Source organism: Notechis scutatus, chromosome 6 (genome assembly GCF_049901735.1).
Source record: "Notechis scutatus isolate UNSWTSFEM ecotype Mainland chromosome 6, rNotScu1.2, whole genome shotgun sequence".
NCBI classification, from domain to species: Eukaryota; Metazoa; Chordata; class Lepidosauria; order Squamata; family Elapidae; genus Notechis; species Notechis scutatus.
In genome coordinates, this window is record NC_142014.1 from 6,802,730 (window position 1) to 6,821,832 (window position 19,103).

Here is a 19,103-nt window from a genome sequence, read left to right on the forward strand (position 1 = left end):
AGAGGCAAGAAATAGCTTTCAGCCTGGAGGCTGTAGGAATAAGGACAATATTTAGTGGTATCTACATTTTCAGGCTTGGTTTAGATATAATTAAAACAATTAAAACAACAAACAAGTCTTGCCTCCTAATTCTTCCCATTACCAAATTCATGAAGAAACACTTAACATTTAAAGCACCCATGTTTTATTTAAAAAAAACCCTACCTTTTAAAAAAATCTAAAAATGTCAGTTCTGTCATTCTAGAACTGATTATAGACATCTTTTGTCTTTATTGTCTGGTCTATTATGTAGTGTTTTAGTTGGGATTCTATTCTAATCTTGTGTTCTGAAATTGAAGAGGGTTACAGAATACGGTTTTGGAAATAACTGACATAATGGTGCTTTCATACCATATTCAAATAAAGTTGGGATTTTAACTCCAGGAAAGAAGGAAGTGATGCTCTACTTGTAATAAATTTAAATAACTTTTAAAATAACCTATCACACTGGAGGGAATCCCCCTGTGCCTTTCATAGTTCCATTATTTATTTACAGTGTCTTATATATTTCACAATAACAAACATTTCTCTGGGCAGTTTATAGGGAAAAAAACATGTGGCATTAGACAAAAATATTCTTTCTCTGTTTAATATGTTATCTAAACATACATACAATTCTTGTAATTATGTTGAGAATTGTGTAATCATGTAGAAACTCCACAGAAATAGTTCAGTTGAGCATAGAATATCAATTTTAAATATTTATTTTTTTCTTGATCATGCAGATATATCTCAATGTGTCTGAAGTGACGTCATTACTTAAACGGAGAGTAAACTGTTTCTTACAGAAGGAACTGTAGCAAGAAAAAAGGAAAACAAGAGGATACCATACAGAGATGTAAGTGTTTCAGAAAAAAAAAACCTAGAAGAGATGTAAGCATTAGAATGAATATTTTTATTTATTTATTTTAAAATAGTTTAAAAACATTTTAAAACCATTTAAATATTACCAATTTCATTGTATTTGAGATAGAGAATCTAGTAATAATGTTAACCCAACATAAATGGCACTTAGAAGTGCCTAGAAGTATTGGAAGGCAGGACATAGGTAAGTATGTTGTCCCTTACAAGGCTGGAGTCTAGAAAAAGTTTGGCCCATTTTGAATTTGGTGCATATTGTAGAATGTTCCTCAAGAAAAATATTGTTGAAGTTTACATCAGTTGCTATCCTTTAAATTGATTACTTGTGCAGTTATGTTGAGAGTTATGTTGTCTTTTAATCATATTTACTTATTTAATCATATTTAATCATATTTTATTTTCCTGTGAATATTATTATGATGCAATTTTTTACACTTTTTTAAAAAAAATTGTCTAATTTTGAATGGATTTTAGGTAGGTTTTCTTTCTACAGCCTAATCAATAAATCAACAAAAATAAAATTTTAATTAGTGACAAAATAAATATTATTTCTACAGATTTAATGTCTTTGACTCTTAATTACTTTAGTCTGCCTGGGACTAAGCAATTTAGGGAAAGAGGAGTTGTTCGAAAAAACTTGATGTTAGCTTTAGTCTGAATTGGGAGCTAAGACAAAGGCTTAACAATAAGTGCACAGTGAGGAAAAAGCTTAGATTCTAAGTGCTGGAAAAACAAGGCATCCCAGATATTATGCAGAGATTTGCATCCTCTCAGAAAACAGTAACACACAAACAAAATAACCCCAAGGAGACGAGCTCACCCAAATTGGTTAGAGACAAAAATGTGCCAGTTGGAGGCCAGAATCCAGACTCTGACCGATTAGCTGAGAAATCAGCACTTGACTGAATTAGCACATGACCCAGGCCAGGTGTCTCCCTGAAGGTATACTTGTCACACCCAAATATAGAGCAACAGGCACACATTGAAAAATGTTTCGTGTTCAGCCTTTCTTTCTGAAAGAACATTAACATTTCCTTAGAAATAAGATTAGCATGGTGATTCTTTACCCAAAGCACATGTCTCAATTGTTAGGATTCATGCAGAGTGACATTTTCACCTTTAATCAATCCTTTTTCAGATTTAGGATGATGGAAAATCAGGGTTTTTTTTAATCATGGTTTATACTTTAAGGTCAGTATTTTGAACCTCATATTCAGAAAACTGCAACAGGAGAGATTGATATCTTGCGATGCTGCATCATTGCACACATAAATATTTTATAGTATTTATTTATAACAAAGAATTTAAAATGTAACACACACAAAAAAAGACTAGCTGCCATTCAGGGTCATGTTTTTTTTGTCAGGAAATCACCAAGAATGTTACAGCAGCTTTACTTAATTGTTGAATGCTGTTTGTAAGGGATAAAATCAAACTGTTCCTGGATTGTACAGGAGAATTTTGTTTGTAACTTAAGGCATGATAACAATGAAATAATTACCAATAAAGGAGAACATTTGTAGCTCAGGGTTGACATGAGGGGTCCTTCGTGCTCTTGTTTTCTTGCAGATGTTTCATTACCTTAACTAGGTAACATAATCAGTGCTAGTAAGGAGTGCTGTTTGCTGTCAGTTTGGTGTCTTGCTCTCTGTGTGGGTGGCTGCTTCAAAACATCCTAAGCAAACCAAAAGACCCAGCAACCCCAGAAGAAAAAAACAGGAGTTATCTATGACAGGGGTCCCCAACCACCGGGCCGCGGACCGGTACCGGTCCGTGGAACATTTTCTACTGGGCCGCCGGTTTGCTGGGCGCTGCCATCTTGTTTTGATGAGAAAGTGCTTCCGGTGAGCTTTTCCGGTTGGAAAGCGGCGTTTGGGTCCTGAAGGAATCCTCGCGCCTTAGTTTCATCAAAGGGGGGGCGGCTTCGAACAAAACTAAGGCGCGAGGATTCTTTCAGCACCCAAGGCAAGGCGAGTCGAGCGACCGTCCCAAAGCTGTCCCGAAGCCCATCGACAAAGGTACAAAGGAGGAGTTGAAGGTGGCGGGGAGAAGCAGGGGACGGCTGGCTGGCCGGTCGCTCGGCTCGCCTTGCCATGCGTGCTGATGCCGGTACCGGGCCACGGATCATTTTGTGATGCCGGTACCAGGCCGTGGCACAAAAAAGGTTGGGGGCCACTGATCTACGGCATACAATATAAGAACTGCAACAACCACTATGTAGGACAAACATGCAGAAGACTGGCAGAATGCATCCATGAACACCAACTGGCAGTCAGATGACATGATGAAAATTCTTAAATTTCACAACATATAGACATATTTGACCATAGTTTCAATTGGGAAAATGTGACAATCCTAGACCAAAAATGCCAGGGAATTTCTAGAAGCCTGGCACTCTGACAAATCAGCCATCAATAGACACATAGACATTAACAACATCTATAGACTATGCAAAAGAGACAATCAACCAGCTCAAAAGAAAAAAAAAGGCTCTCCACCAGTAATCAGCACTCAGATCAGCATAGATTAATTCCAAGGTCAACTTCAAGCAGTCAAGTAAGTAATGTCCCAATCAAGAAACTGCCAAAGAGCCATTAGTAAGCAGTCCAAACAAAGAATCCCTAAGACCTCCCCCACCCACACAGACAGACAAGACATCAGAATACAAACTGACAGCAAACAACACTCCTTACTATCAGTAGCACTGATGATGTTACCTAGGTAGGGTAATGAAACATCTGCAAGAAAACAAGCAAGCTCAGAGAGTACCAAAGACCCCTCAATGAAATAATTTTCCACAACTTACATGTGAAGTTGTTGAAAACTGTAATTTAACCTGTTTATTTGTCCCATTCTTCGCGCTGCTGCTGATCCAGTGGTTAAAATGGATGGGCCAAGTCATATTGTAACGGGTGGATTTCTGAAACTAAAAGTAATGTACAATGATGATATATTTCTTACTATCCAACTGCCCAGAATTTTGGAGAAGTTGAGGGACTGATTGGTTAATGCAAGATGTGCTGCGGTGAAATTTATAATTTATAATGACATAATTGAATCAATATTCTATCTAAAGATGGCACAGTGATGGCACAGTGGTTAGAATGCAAGCTAACTCTGCCCACAGCCAAGAGTTTGATCTTGACCACTTCAATATTGACTCAGCCTTCAATCTTTCTGAGGTTGGTAAAATGAGGATCCAGATTGTTGGGGACTCTAAACCATTCAGTGCTTTAAAGCACTATGGAGCGGCATATAAGTCTAAGTCCTATTACTATTACTATCTTGCCAACTGAAAAAATGAAGACAGAAGCAGGATAAAAAGTAAAATTGTCACTAATGCACTGGTAGGGCCTTGGAAAGTCTGTCCTTGCCTTTTCTTCTTCTTCCACATTAACACTTTCATTCCCAGATTCTGAGATAGATTGCATGTGTTTACATTTCTTTAACCAAGATAAAATTTATTCAATTTACTCAAATTCAGAGAATCTTTCTCCATGCCACCCAGAATCTTTAGCAGTCAGACAGTATGATATTATTAATAATACAAATAATACATATCTTATATTCAGGAGACTATTTTGAAAATAATACTGATTAAATAAATGGGGAAAAGACAAAAAGCATGGTTTCTAGATTTGCTCTAAATATTAATAATAGCTCTGATCATATGACCAGGAAGGAGAGTGGTTTAGATAGGAATGTGTTGGGATTTTTTTCTGCCTGAACTGGCCTGTTTAATTGGCTTCTTAACCCATATCAAATTCACCCTGTTCTGTTCATGTTACAGAATTATCCTACTGATAAGACACAAAGACTAAATCATTTTCATTTAATATAATTTCATTCCAATATCATTTTGGGTTGGGGAAAAAAAAGTGTTACATTCTTCTGTGATTTTAATTAGGAAGTGGGTGGTGTTCACCAGTCAAATCATCTTATCGGTTTCCTATAATAGGAAATATTCACACATCTATGGAGAATATTAATATTATAATGTGCAATAAGGCCAAATCTATAGGTGACCAGAATCTATCTATCTGTCTATCCATCCATCCATCCATCTATCCATCCAGTGTCTGTCTATAGGCACTAAAAAAGAAGTGATTTGATTTACTTACATTGGTAATAATTGATGCAGAAACTTTTAGCTCATCTAGAACAAGAATTTTTTGGGGCTTTCATGAGTCTGTTTCTAATCAGTTGCAAAAGGTATTGCAATTGCTCTTAATGGAACATTTTAAATTATAGAGAAAAGGCTTGCACGTTTATCTCATCTGAACAAAACCATGAATTGCAATCTGGTTAGCAGGTAACATTTGACAGTTGACATAACAATTGTTTACTATATTTCTCAACATTTTGAAAACAGTACTTTTTCAAAATTTTGTCTCTGGTATAGTGAGAATTACTCAGAAGCTGTGTTGCCTCTAAAATGTGTGTGTGTGCACATGCATGCTGTTTGTCAAACCTCTATATATGGTAAAAAGTCAAGTATGAACAAAATTAAATTACCCCACAATAAGAATAAATTTAGGTACTATAAAATTTGTGCTTGCGAGAAGTCCTGCACAAGCTTGCTGTCTGGATTAACTGCAGGAGTATCAGCCCTTTGAAGGAGGCCAGACAAGGTAACCAATTTTATGAATGCTAATACTACTTTTATCATACAGCTCAGTGGTGGGATTCAATTTTTTTTACTACCGGTTCTGTGGGTGTGGCTTCGTGGATGTGGCAGGGGAAGGATACTGTAAAATCTCCAGTCAGAGGTGGGATTTGCTGGTTCTCCGAACTACTCAAAATTTCCACTACTGGTTCTCCAGAACTGGTCAGAACCTGCTGAACACCACCTCTGATACAGCTGCTGTAACAGTATCTCTCAAATCTGAATGTTCCTGTCCTCTCCCTACCTTTACCTTAAAGAGAACTAGCGAAGATCAGATCTGAAATATTTTCTCAAATTACATGTCTACTGTGGACTCAGATTTCTCTCATTTGACTCTTGTGTTGGCTGTGACTCTTCCTTCCATTTTTCAAGTTTGTTCTCACAGTCCATTGCAAACAATAAAGGTATTTCTTGATATTTCTACAAGGAATACAGAGCAGAAGGTCTTGTGCAAGGTGTCCTTTTTCACCCATGCATTGCAGCCACATTGTTCTGGATCAGGTCCAGCTGGAGACATGTCAGGCACAACCCCGAGTCTCCTGTGCACGAAGAAGTGCTCCCTCCAACATTTTTTCCACATATAGTATGCCAGAAAGGGAACATTACTAAGAAGTTATGCACTTAGATACATAGATAGTACTACTTTTTAGGTAGGTATGTTATGCTTAACATACTTAATTATAGCTTATTTTTCACTGAGAATTCTGAGACTGGCTAAAACTATGCAGCCTTATTCTTCAATATGTAATTCTAGAGTGATGCCAGACCCCAAATAAAATTTCCAGATTATAGCAAAGATGCAAGGATTTGACAAAATTCCCCTTTTCCATTCATTATGAAAATTTCTTATTATCTAATAACTCATGACATTTCATCCTTACTAAACATTTAGAAGTAAAAGCAAATGATTGTCTTTTATTCACTTACCCTTCATTTTATTTTGATCCCTCCCCAACAAATAGTTCAATGGTCATTGTGCGAGTTGCGGACTTCCGGTTTGGGCTTCTTCGGTGACGGACCAAAATCGCGATCGTCCGCGGTTTTGATCCGTGCTCGCCACTGGAGCTCCCTGAGCCGCCTGGATTTGGGGCTGAAGCCACCCCGTAGAGGTGGTGAAGAAGGAGCCGTCAGCGGGGTTGAGGAGAGCCGCATCTCTCCTCCTCAGCTGGCCATTACTCCTTTTCCCAAAGGCGGTTGCAGCGGTGGTCAGAAATGGCCACCTCAAAGAAGAACCCGACCGGACAAGATTGTGCAGGAGGAAGTTTAAAGGAGAAAGTTTGACTGACCGGGTTGAATGGAGAACATCTATTTAAAGTACCTGGAACCTGAATTTTAAAGACTAATACTATTCCCAAAAAAGATTTTAAGCTGCGAAAGAGAAAGGGAAAGGAAACGGAATTGGCTTTTTTTCCTTTAACATTGACAGTTTTAACTGACTTAAGAAGAAGAGATTTGAATAAGAAACTGATACGAATACACTTTGACATTAATAGACTATTTCTAGCTGAAAATAAAGTGTCAAAGGGATAAAGATTCTTGGATAATTTAAAAACTTTCTTTAAAAAAAGAAAGAAAGCAGTGGAGGGAAAAATGAAAAAGAGGGTGGAATCTGGAAAATGGAGAAGACCACCTGGAACTTAAAAAAAATTGATAGTGGAATTTTAACAAGGCTTGCAAAAGATACATTGTACCTGAAAGTTTGTTACAAGAGAACAAAGCCCCTGGAAAGAGAAAGTGAGAAAAGAAGCAAGAAACAGTTTTGGATTATTGGATGATTCCTGGAACTTTGGATGGAGGATCCTAATGAAATAAAATAAAATCAATTGGGGGTTGTTTAAATTTTTTTAAAAATAGCATCACTCCTTGAAGAGTTAAAAATGAGACTTAAAGAACAAAAAGAAGCACAAGACGGAAGAGGATCTTTTGGCTTTGTATTTCAATTTTTAGAAATGGAGATCTTGAACTATGAAAAACAACAAGAAATGCTGGCAGAACAAGAAGGGCAGGACAACAAAGAAGCCATCTTTAATGACCAAGAAATTTTAAGCGGGGTAAAAAAGGGAAAGGGGGGGGAGGGAGTTAAACACTTAAGCACTGAAGCAATAACCAAAAAAAAGAGTAATTTGAAAAGTAATCATAATATCAGGAAGAAGCAGAAGGGAGGATCACAGAAGGGAGAATCAGATAGAAAAGGGAATAAAAAGGGGAGGGAGAAGAAGAGAGGGAAGAGGGAAAGGAAAAGAAGCTACAAAAGACAGAAACAAGATATAGAGGTACAGGAAAAACGTATAAGAATTAAAGGTATAAACCTATTTAAAAGACACAGAGACAATGGTTAAAATTTAACTTAAGGAGAGGATTCTGCAAGGGTGCATGGGATAGCATTGTTATATTAGAAATAGAAAAGGGTTAGAAAATATGTTAGATGATTAAAGTGATAGAAAAAATTTCTATTGATGTGTAGTGGAATATTTGTAAAGAGAATAAGGCTCTCAATGATTTAAAAAGAATGTTTAAAAAAACTGAAAAGAAACATGGAAGATTTTTATCAGTTGACAAGATGAACTTGAATAAGAATAATAACTTTATTGACTATTGTTAATAACTATTGTTTGGTTTTTTATTTAAAGACAGTAATAAGTAAAATATGAAATATAGATGATTAAAGTAAAAGACAACTGATATTACTAGGTAATGTTTGCTAAAAGAAATAGAAATGTAAAAGATTCTTATTAATATTAATGATAGAGCTGTACTTGAATAGAATAACTATTCCATTTACTATTGTTATACATATATACACAGATATATATACATATATCCTTTTTTCTTTTAAGAATTTAGTGTGTATTTTAAGGGAATGTACCAAGCAGAATTCGATTGAAAATAGGTATGTGTTATAAAATAGAGATTAGAAAAAGAATGTTATAACTGTAAAGATGTAACTTAAATTTTTAAATAAGATTTGTAAAAAGATACAAAGGTGTTACACTCCTAGTAATTATAGGGGAAATTTTGTTTTATGAGAAAAGATAATATGAAATTGTAAACAGGACAGAAGAAAGTATAAAAACATTGATTAGAAGGATTTTAAAAATTAGAAAAAGATATGTAATTGAATTAAGAAAGGAATGAGATAATTTAAAATAAGGCTATAGGAAGTAAAGAAAGGGAAAAGCTATTGAAAAAATTGTGAAAATAGTTATAAGGATTAGAATGTATAAGATAAATATGTATTGAGTTTATGTCTGTATGGAGAAATGATAACCCGGGGCCACGCTGTTCTCAAAAAAAGATATTTTATTTGTTTTGTGAAAACTTAAATAAAACTTTTATTTAATAAAATAGTCATTGTGCGAGTTGACTTTCAGCTGTAGAATTTAGTTTCTTTAGACTCCCTTCCCCCAACCTTGCTACAATTTCTACTGGCATATATCCCTGAAATATTTCTGAGTTTTGGGAATAGAAAGTATTTCTTTTCAATGTGGACATCTGTAAGAAGTCCACGAGAATATGTAAAATTGCCAGTGTAATGTGTTTTACAGTAGATCTTCTTGGTTTTAGAATTGATGGTTGTTCAACAAACTGAAATAAAGACTCAAGACAATAAACAAAACTGTAAACAAAACAAATGAAGTGTTGAACAGATTGTAGTAAAATCATTATTAAGTACAAATGTGCAATGTTATACATGAAAGATATAGATGGATAGACAAATGTATGTATGTTTGTAAATAAGCATGTATAGCAATAGCAATAGCACTTAGATTTATATACCACTTTATAGTGCTTTACAGCCCTCTCTAAGCAGTTTACAGAGTCAGCATATTGCCCCCAACATTTTGGGTCCTCATTTTACCCACCTCGGAGGGATAGAAGGCTGAATCAACCTTGAGCCTGGTGGGATTTGAACTGACAAATTGTAGGCAGCTGGCTGCAGAAGTAGCTTGCAATACTGCACTCTAACCACTGCACCACAGAGTCTCTTTCTCTTTCTCCCTCTCCCCCACTCTCTCTCCATATATATATATGTATGTATGCATGTGTGTGTGTATATATGTTTATAAATACAGTATATGTATATGTATATATGTATGGATGGATACAACAAAGTTATTAAAGAATATGAAAAGATTTTGTGCATTTGTTGAGCTCCAAGAAATGCTGATGTTGATGTGTTATACTGTGTTAATTATAAATCATATTGAAAAGGTGAAATATTTTGAAAAGGTGAAATACCTTTTACCAGATTGCTGGGATATAGTAGAGAACATAACTAGGTCAGAGAAAGGAACTGTATATTAAAAGCTTCACTCAAAAATGAGTGATGACGGAGCTTAATGAGAAATATAAAATTAATGCCAAAACAAGTTCAAAGTTGGGTTTTAACCTTGTTGGTATGTTGAAGAAAAATTTCCCAATCACTGTCCTAAAGAACATTCTTAAGAACTATACCTCACAGTTTCATTAATTGATTTTAATGTAACTTAACTAAAGACTCTATAACAGTTTTTCTAAAATTACAGTATTTTCCCATCACCTGCCTTATGTAAGAGATGTTGAAAAATAAGATCCGCTATGATCATCGTCATAGAAATATTTGCAATATTAACCATAAAAGTCATTCCAATTTGATCTCGAATATCAGAAGCAAGAATACTTCTCTGTATAAAGAAGACATTGCTGAATCAGACATTGTGAGTTTAGTCTCAATGGCAAGAACAAGTACTACAAGAAATAAATTCCTGAGACAAGAAAATTAAGTAGCATCAACCTTATCCCAGGTTGATTCTAAGTTAGAATATTCCATATACCATGATTGTGATCAGATGGACTATAAGTACAACTACTGCTCATCATGGCTTTGGTCACATATAGTAAGACTGCACAATTTGTTGAGGGAAAAGAGCCACATTAATAAATTAAAAATCCATGTCAGAAGTGCTGATCAGCTACTTTGCAGCTAGTGGAGTAGCAGAAGTTGTGGAGCTGGCAATCTGCAACTCTAAATTTATTGCTTTTTAAAAAAATGTTGGTTCACTGCACAAAGTTATTGGCAGGCCAAATTTTGTGTGCAGGGTTGCTATACGGTTTGGTAGGAAGCAGGCTACTCTTTTGAGTGAAATTCTTTGTTGAAGTAAATGAGACATACTGCATACCTTATATGTTTACATCACTACATTGATCTGGGATGAAGACGCTCAAATTTATAATTATGCTGGAATTTTTCAGAATTAGCCATATATTTCTGCCTTCTAGTAAGATTATATATTATAAACAAATGGATTCTCCCAGGAAATTTCCTTCTCTTATTTGGAAATGCTGGTTGCATCTAATGAAACAGATATATAAATGATAAAAGAGAGAATTGATTGTAGATGTGTAAATATGAAGGATGATGTGAAAATTAAGACATCAATTTTGAACTAAAGTTAGGTAGCTAGAGAGAAAATGTTGAAATTTAAGAAATTACAAAAAAGAATTAGAAATTCTTGTTTATTGAGAATGTCGACTTTAAGCTCTCATATAATGTATGTGTGTGTGTAAGATTAGATATAAAACTTGCAAATGTATTTCTCAATCAGTTAAGAATTTTGGTCTAATGGCTACAGTTACAATTTCTTAAACATAGTAGGAAATCTTATTCTGTAAAAATATTGCATATGTCCAATTTCCAAAAATATTTTCATATGTCCAATTTCTCAGAATTGGCCATATATTTCTGCCTTCTAGTAAGATATATATTATAAACAAATGGATTCTCCCCAGGAAATTTCCTTCTCTTATTTGGAAATGCTGGCTGCATCTAATGAAATTGAGATATATAAATGCTTCTATTTGCCTATTCCTAAATTAGCAGAAAAATAAATCATTACATTAATTGACAGGCAAAAATATAAAAAAGAATAGATTAGCCACAGGTAGAGGAACCACAGTAGGTTGGGGTTGGTTGGTTGGAATTGCCAGGGTTTTCCTGGCTTTTCCAATTCCTATTTAGAATGCCAATAGATAGTTTGGAATAAAATCCCTTTAGAATTACTTTGGATGTGATTAAAATAGGTGAATGTTGAGACATTATGTTTTTGTGCATGCTGTTGGCAAGAAGAATGAGCTTCCTACCTGGGCTACACTGTAAGTTTTATGTAATTTTTTAAAGTTTATTCTTTTTTAAAAAAAATATTTTTAAAAACATACAAAACATAAAAACATGAAATCATCTTCCATTTTATATACATACAGTGTGTCAATTGGCTACATATCTTTTGTGCTATCCTTTTGTAGTCATTTACTCACAATTTATATCAGTCTTCACATTGTTGAACTAACATATGCTTATATATTTATCAGTTATTAATCATCCATGACTAAACTATTTATTCCATCATTTTATACAAGATGTTCCAAGTTTTATCTTAAAATTTGTGTTATACTTTTAACCAGTGGTTATATATATCTATATTATGTTTTATATCAATCTATTAAATTTCTATCACAAAATTATCTAGTCGATTACATTACCATGTCTTTTTATCCAACCATTGATAAAACAAATCCCATATCATATAAAATTGCTTGTTTTCTTGTTCCCTAATTTCAAATGTCAGTTTACTCATTTCAGCACAGTCCATAATTTTTTGATAACTTCCTCCTGCATAGGTATTTTGTCATTTTTCCAGTTCTTCGCAAATATAATTCTAGCCATTGTTAAAACATTTACAATCAAATATTTCAGTACTTTATTGTATATGTCCGGTATGACTCCCAATAAAAAGATCTCTGGTATAAAGTCTATATGTTGTTGTATCATTTTTTCCAACCATGTGTGGATATTAGTCCAATATTTCTTCGCGTCCGAACATGTCTACCACACATGGTAATATGAACCAGGTATCTGATGACATTTCCTGCATTTATCCGATTTATTCTTAAACATTCTCGCAAGTCTCATCGGGGGTAAGTGCCACCTGTAAAACATCTTATACAAATTTTCTTTATATGCAGTCGACATTGTCATTTTATAATTTTGAGACCACAATTTTTGCCATTTGTCTAAATCAATCCCATATCCAAAATTTTCCCCCCAAGCAATCATCGTTTCTTTAACTTGTTCCTCCTCCAATTTAAATTCTAATAAGTATCCATAAAGTTTTTTTAAATACCTTTTCATCAGTACCTATCAAAATCTTATCTAAGTCAATCAACTTATCATAAATATCTTCTGTTTTAACATCTTTATCAAATCTGGATTGTATTTGCAAATATGAAAACCAGTTCATTTTTACACCTTGTTCTTCCAATGCTTGCATAGATTTAAGTTCACCGTTTTCATTCAATATCTCCCCTTATCTAACTGTTTGTTCCTTTTTATATATAATTGGATAAGAAAAAGCTTCAATAGTTGATATTCATGTTGGAATTTTTAAGTAATATTGTCTTTTTTTCTTCTCCCAGTTCAAAAACAATGCCTCACGAATATAATGTCTTCTGAAATACCCCTGTGTTTTAGTTCCCTTACACCAGAGAAAGGCATGCCATCCCAACAGCAAATCATGGGCTTCTAAAGTCAATAATCTACTGTTCCTTAATGTTATCCATTCCTTTACCCACATCAAACTTGTCGCCTGGTATTACAGCTCCCAATTGGGAAAGGCAAACCCTCCTCTTAACAGCTTTAATTTTACTCTTGCTTTTTTACCCTGCCAAATATATTTCAACACAATTCTATTCAAATCTTCAAAAAACTCTTTCCCTAGTCGAATAGGAATTGTCTGAAATAAATATAAAACTCAAGGCAATATATTCATCTTAATTGTAGATATTCTCCCAATCGATGATAGTTGCAGTTTTTCCCATTTCATCAAATCTGTCGCAATCTGCTGTTTGAGTTTAACATAGTTATCTTCCTTCAGCATACTACATCTTGGTGTAATATGAATCCCTAAATATTTAACCTTGTTCGTGACCTGTATTTTTAAATTTTCTTTCTTTTGTCTTGTCAACATATTCTTTGTTATTAATCTTTGTTTTGTCTTTGTTTATTCTCAAACCTGCTACTTTCCATATTCTTCTATTTTTTCTATTAATTTGGGTGCTGTTTCCAATGGATCTTCTAATATAAATACCAGGTCATCTGCAAAAGCTTGCAATTTATACTCTTTCTTTTTAATTTTCATTCTTTTTATTTCTTTTTCTTCTCTGATATTCCTATTCAAGACTTCCAATGTTAACACAAACAGCAGAGGTGACAATGGACAGCCTTGTCTTGTCCCTTTTCTTATATCTATGGATTCTGTTAATTCTCCATTCACCATCACCTTTGCAGTTTGTTCATGGTATATTGTTTCAATGGCTTGGATAAATTTCTTACCAAAGCCCATATGTATCAATTGCAGTAAAATAAATCTCCAACTCACATTGTCAAAGGCTTTTTGAGCACCTAGAAACATTAAGGCCATTTGCTTCTCAGGGTGTGCTTCATAATACTCCAGAGTATCCAAAATGATTCTCACATTGTCTTTGATTTGTCTCTTTGACAGAAATCTATTTTGATCAGTATGAATAAAATTATTTAAGTATCTTTTTAGTTTTTCTGCCAAAATTGAAGCAAAGATTTTATAGTCTGAGTTCAATAAAGATATAGGTCTATAATTTTTAACTTGCTGTAGGTCTGTACTTTCCTTCGGTATAAGTGTAATGTATGCTTCTGACCATTTTTTTGGTATTCTTTTCTTTAACATAACTTCATTGATAACTTCTACAAGATGAAAATTCAATATTTCCTGAAAAGTCTTGTAAAATTCCACTGGCAAACCATCTGGACCTGGTGCTTTCCAGCATTCTGTTTTTTTAAGGCTTCTGTTAATTCCATCATTGTTATACTTCCTTCTAACATTGTTTCAATGTTTTGGGGTATCTGAGGTAGGTTCGCTTTCTGAAGATATTGTTTAACTTTTTCTTCTTGAATATTCTCTTGAAAGTACAATTTTCCGTAGTAGTTTTATAGTCATCCTCTAAAGTCTTAAATGTCTTTTTCTGTTTTCTGTTTCTTGTCCTAGTATAATCTATTATCAAGCCTCTTGTGTAGGCCTTCATGTCCCAGAGATTCTGTAAAGATGTGTCCTCTTTTCTATTTTCTTTGAAGAAGAAAAAAAGGTCTTTCTCTATTTTCTGTTTAAAGTATTTTTCTTTCAGTATCATATTATTTAAAGTCCATCTAGATCTCCTCTTGTGTCCTTTCCAAATAACTGACAGCCCGGAGAGGAATTTAAAAAAAACAAAAACACCTTCACTCTACCGAGGGGACCCTGCAAGAAAGGAAAATGTCTGAATGCTGAATGCTGGGGAGAAACGTCAACAGTTACCCAGACAGATACTGACTCGGTGCACCCCATCGAAGATAGCAAAGCTGCCCCACGAAACCTCCATAAAGCCCTGGTGGTCTATAGGCATTGGAAAGAGAGACAGCTGGGATGGAAGAACCAGGGGAGTAACCCTCACCCGGGGCAATTGTAAACCCAGATGGAAATTGGAGCTGGAGGCCCTATCAGATCAGGAAGGATGGGGTGAGGAGCCACCGGCCGATGACCAACTGAGACGGTACATAAATCGCCTCATGAGGGAAGCCCTGGAGAACCTCAAGGTGAGGGATGCACCAGGACGCCAACGCAGGAGAGCAAGGGAATCAAAAAATGAGAGAACCTGAGCCGCCACCCCGGATTCAGCTGAGAATGATTGGGCAGCAGGACAAGCTGAAGAACCAGCAGCCATACCAGGTACCCGACCCCTAAATGCCCCAGAACAGGGGATTAACCCTGGCCAACCCAGAGACATACAACTGCAGAGGAAGGTCCCACCCCAGGAGTAAAATTCAATGGGGACCCCCAGAAACTGGGATTTTTCCTGGTGCAAGTCCGCACCTACATGTAAGAATATGGGCAGAATTTCCAAACCCAAGGATCCCAAGTATGAGTCATCACCCTGGCCCTTGAAGGGGAAGCAGCCAGTTGGATGGTGACACTCGACAACATCAATGCCCCAGAATTAAGGAACCTTGACCGCTTCATGATGGCCCTACACCACCACTTTGAAGACCCTCTCACCGATAGAAAAGCCCGAGACCGCATCAGAGTCGTAAAGCAAGGCTGTCACCTGGTAGCTGAATACACCGAGGAATTTTGTGACCTTGCTGGCCAAGTCGACTAGTCAGAGGATCTCCTAGTCTGTTGGTTCAAAGATGGACTAAATGATGACCTATACGCTACCTGCCTGGCCTGTGGGGCCTCAAACCTCCTGCATGAATGGTACATGATGGCAGAGGAGGCGGAGATAGACATGACTCGTAACTGGTACCACAGTGGCAAGTTTTGGAAAAGATCCCCACCCCTGAGGAAACGGGAAATTTTCAAACCCCAAACCACCATGACTCCAAGAACATCTGGTTGCTTTAAGTGTGGAAAGGGGGGACACCGCACAGCAGAATGCCGTTCGAAATCCTGCCAGAAAGCTAGACCACTTATAAGGGGGGAAACGTGGAACATCCAGCCCTCGAGGAAAGGAGACTGGCCTGAGAGGCCAAGTAGCTGTGGCATTCTGATCCCCCCCAACCCAGAGGAAGAGCCCCCAATGTTCCGAGGGGACCTGAGCCAGTCCGAAAGCGATCCGGAAGACGACCCGCTGGTAAGCAACCCAATTGAACCAATCACTCTACCCCTAAGACTGCTTATCCCCAGCCAAGGGAAGGGGGAGGAAATTGCAGTGTTGCTGGATTTGAGATGCACCCAATGCCTAATCAATCCCCCCCTTGCAAAGAAATTGGGGATCCAACTGAAAGAAATGGAAAATCCCATCGCTTTCTGCCAATTAGATGAAACCATAGCGGGGGAGCCAGCTAGGTTTACCACAGAACCATTGAAAATAAGATTAGGGAACCATAGTAAGATGCTCACATTCATTATAGCCCCAGGAATGGAAGAGCCGCTAGTCCTAGGTCTCACATGGAAATGGAATCCAAAAATAAATTGGAGGAGAGGAACCATACAATTTCAGAGAGATGTAGTATTTGCAAATAGCTCAGAGGAAAGGATAAATAAAGGAACAGAGAACAGAGAGTCAGCCATGACTGGAGAGTCGGCTGAACCCATTAACATCCCCCCACCAGGACCTGGCCCAAGTATTTAGCGAGGAAGCTTGTGATGAACTCCCATCCCATTGCGCCACAGACTGCGCTATCGAAATCCTACCAGGGCTAAACTCCCACAAGCACAAATGTACTGCATTTCTCCCACAGAACTAAAAGAACTCAGAGCATTTATCGACAAAAAATTTAAAAGAGATTTCATTGAACCCACCCAACCAAAAATAGCTACCCCAGTGTTATTCCGCGAAAAAAAGATGGCTCATTACGTTTGTGTGTTAATTACAAAAAATTAAACAGGATTTGCATAGAGAATATGTATCCACTCTCCCTCATGAAGGACATGTTAGTTCGAAAGGAAATTTTTTTCAAAGTTAGACCTACGAGAGTCATATTACTGCATAAGAATAAAGGAAGGGGATGAGTGGAAGACAGCTTTTAACACACCATTGGGATGCTACCAATTTAAAGTGCTCCCCTTTGGACTGCAAGAGAACGCCTGCCATGTTTATGCAATTGATCAATGAAACCCTTCATGAATTTTTATATAAAGGGGTTCTAGTGTATCTTGATGATATTTTAATCTACACGGAAACGATGAAAGAACACATCAAGCTACTCCGTGCAGTCCTCACAAAATTCTTAGACGCTAAACTATATGCAAAACTCCCAAAATGCGAATTCCACCAAGAAAAAATTGACTATTTGGGGTATAGAATATCCCACGAAGGAATAGAGATGGACCCACAGAAAGTAAAAGCTGTAATGGACTGGGACTCACCGCACACCCGCAAACAACTGCAAAGCTTCCTGGAGTTTGCAAACTTTTATCTCCAATTCATTCGAGCTTTTGCATACATCGCCATCCCTATCACGAACTTGCTAAAAACGAAAGGGGGGGGGAGAAACCCAAACCAAGGCAACCTCTTATCTGGACAATGGAGTGCCAAGCGGCATTCGAGAAACTCAAGCATCTATTCTCAGCAGAACCGGTCCTTAAGCACCCAGATCCTGAACAACCGTTATAACAAGCAGACGGTAGTGATGTTGCAGTTGGAGCAGTGCTCCTCCAAAAGAATGGAAGTGGACAATTACAACCATGCACTTATACATCCAAGAAACTGACAGAAACCGAGCAAAGATGGGCCATATGGTAGAAAGAGGCATATGATGTGTGGTGGGCAATGCTCACATGGAGACATTTCCTGGAAGGAAACCAAATCCCCTTTGAAGTATGAACTGATCACAAAAATCTGGAAGCCCTGAGAAATCCACGGAAACTCTCCAAAAAACAAGCAAGGTGGGCTCAATATTTTGAACGGTTTAATTTCACTCTCAAATATTTTCCTGGGAGAAAGAACTTCTTAGCAGATTCACTGTCCAGAAAACTCCAATACAACAGCAAAAACCAATGATCCAACTGACCCAACTAGCACCCAAAGTAATCACCGGGTACAAGTGAAAAAAAAAATCATCCCTGACTGAAGACACAACAACGTCAATATTTAAGGAGGCACTGCTAAAGGACGATTGGCTCCAGGCTAACAAAAATGCTTGTTTACTCAAAGATGGACTGACTTGGGTAGAAAACAAACTTTATGTCCCTGCAAGCCAGAGCATGGACCTCATGAAATGCTGCCATGACTCCAAAATAGCGAGACACTTTGGGTTTGTAAAAACCCTGCACCTCATCAAAAGACAATTTTGGTGGCCGTCCCTCAAAAAGGACATTGAAAACTATGTTTCGAGCTGCCCCACCTGTGCTGCTGCAAAGAGAAGACAAGGAAAATCTCCTGGACTTTTACAAACAGTAGTAGACCCTTCTGCACCCTGGAAAGAGATTTCTATGGACTTTATAGTGGAGCTTCCCGAAAGTGCTGGAAATACTGTCATTTGGGTTGTAACTGATCTTTTTTCCAAACAAGTTCACTTTATTCCATGCTAAAAGATCCCAACTGCCAAGGCACTGGCAAAGATATTTCTAATACACATTTATCACCTTCATGGAGCTCCCCAACGGATTATCTCAGATAGGGGTGTTCAGTTCACATCCAAATTTTGGCGGGTGTTTTTAAACCTATTAGGCTCCACCCAGGGATTGTCGTCATCAAGTCACCCCCAGATGGATGGATCAACAGAGTTAACAGCGTATTGGAACAATATTTCAGATGCTTTATTAATTACCAACAGGACAATTGGACTGACCTTCTTCCTTTTGCAGAGGTAGCACACAATAACTCAGTCCATAGTAGCACGGGGTTCTCCCCATTCCAAGTAGCCACAGGCCAAGAATTCAACGCCATGCTGGAACTACCCACCAAAGAAACTGAAATCCCCTCCCTTAAGGAGTGGGTGGATAATTTACAAGCTATGTGGCCAGTGGTAAGATTGTCTTTACAGGAA

The 19,103-nt window shown here is 36.9% G+C and overlaps 1 protein-coding gene and 1 long non-coding RNA gene across 2 annotated transcripts in view; one reads left to right on the forward strand and one right to left on the reverse strand.

The window, feature by feature from the left end:
- Nucleotides 1-19,103, forward strand: part of FOXP2 (forkhead box P2) — a 658,430-nt gene that overhangs the window by 166,410 nt on the left and 472,917 nt on the right. Inside the window, exon 2 of the mRNA XM_087969290.1 lies at nucleotides 765-877. The gene's annotated coding sequence lies outside the window, so the exon portion shown is untranslated. The remainder of the gene's footprint in view (nucleotides 1-764; nucleotides 878-19,103) is intronic.
- LOC148130111 (uncharacterized) overlaps nucleotides 733-19,103 on the reverse strand; it is a 29,956-nt gene continuing 11,585 nt past the window's right edge. The window contains exons 2-3 of the long non-coding RNA XR_015750260.1: nucleotides 2,402-2,575; nucleotides 733-833 (exon numbers count right to left, since the gene is read on the reverse strand). This is a non-coding gene — a long non-coding RNA (uncharacterized LOC148130111). The remainder of the gene's footprint in view (nucleotides 834-2,401; nucleotides 2,576-19,103) is intronic.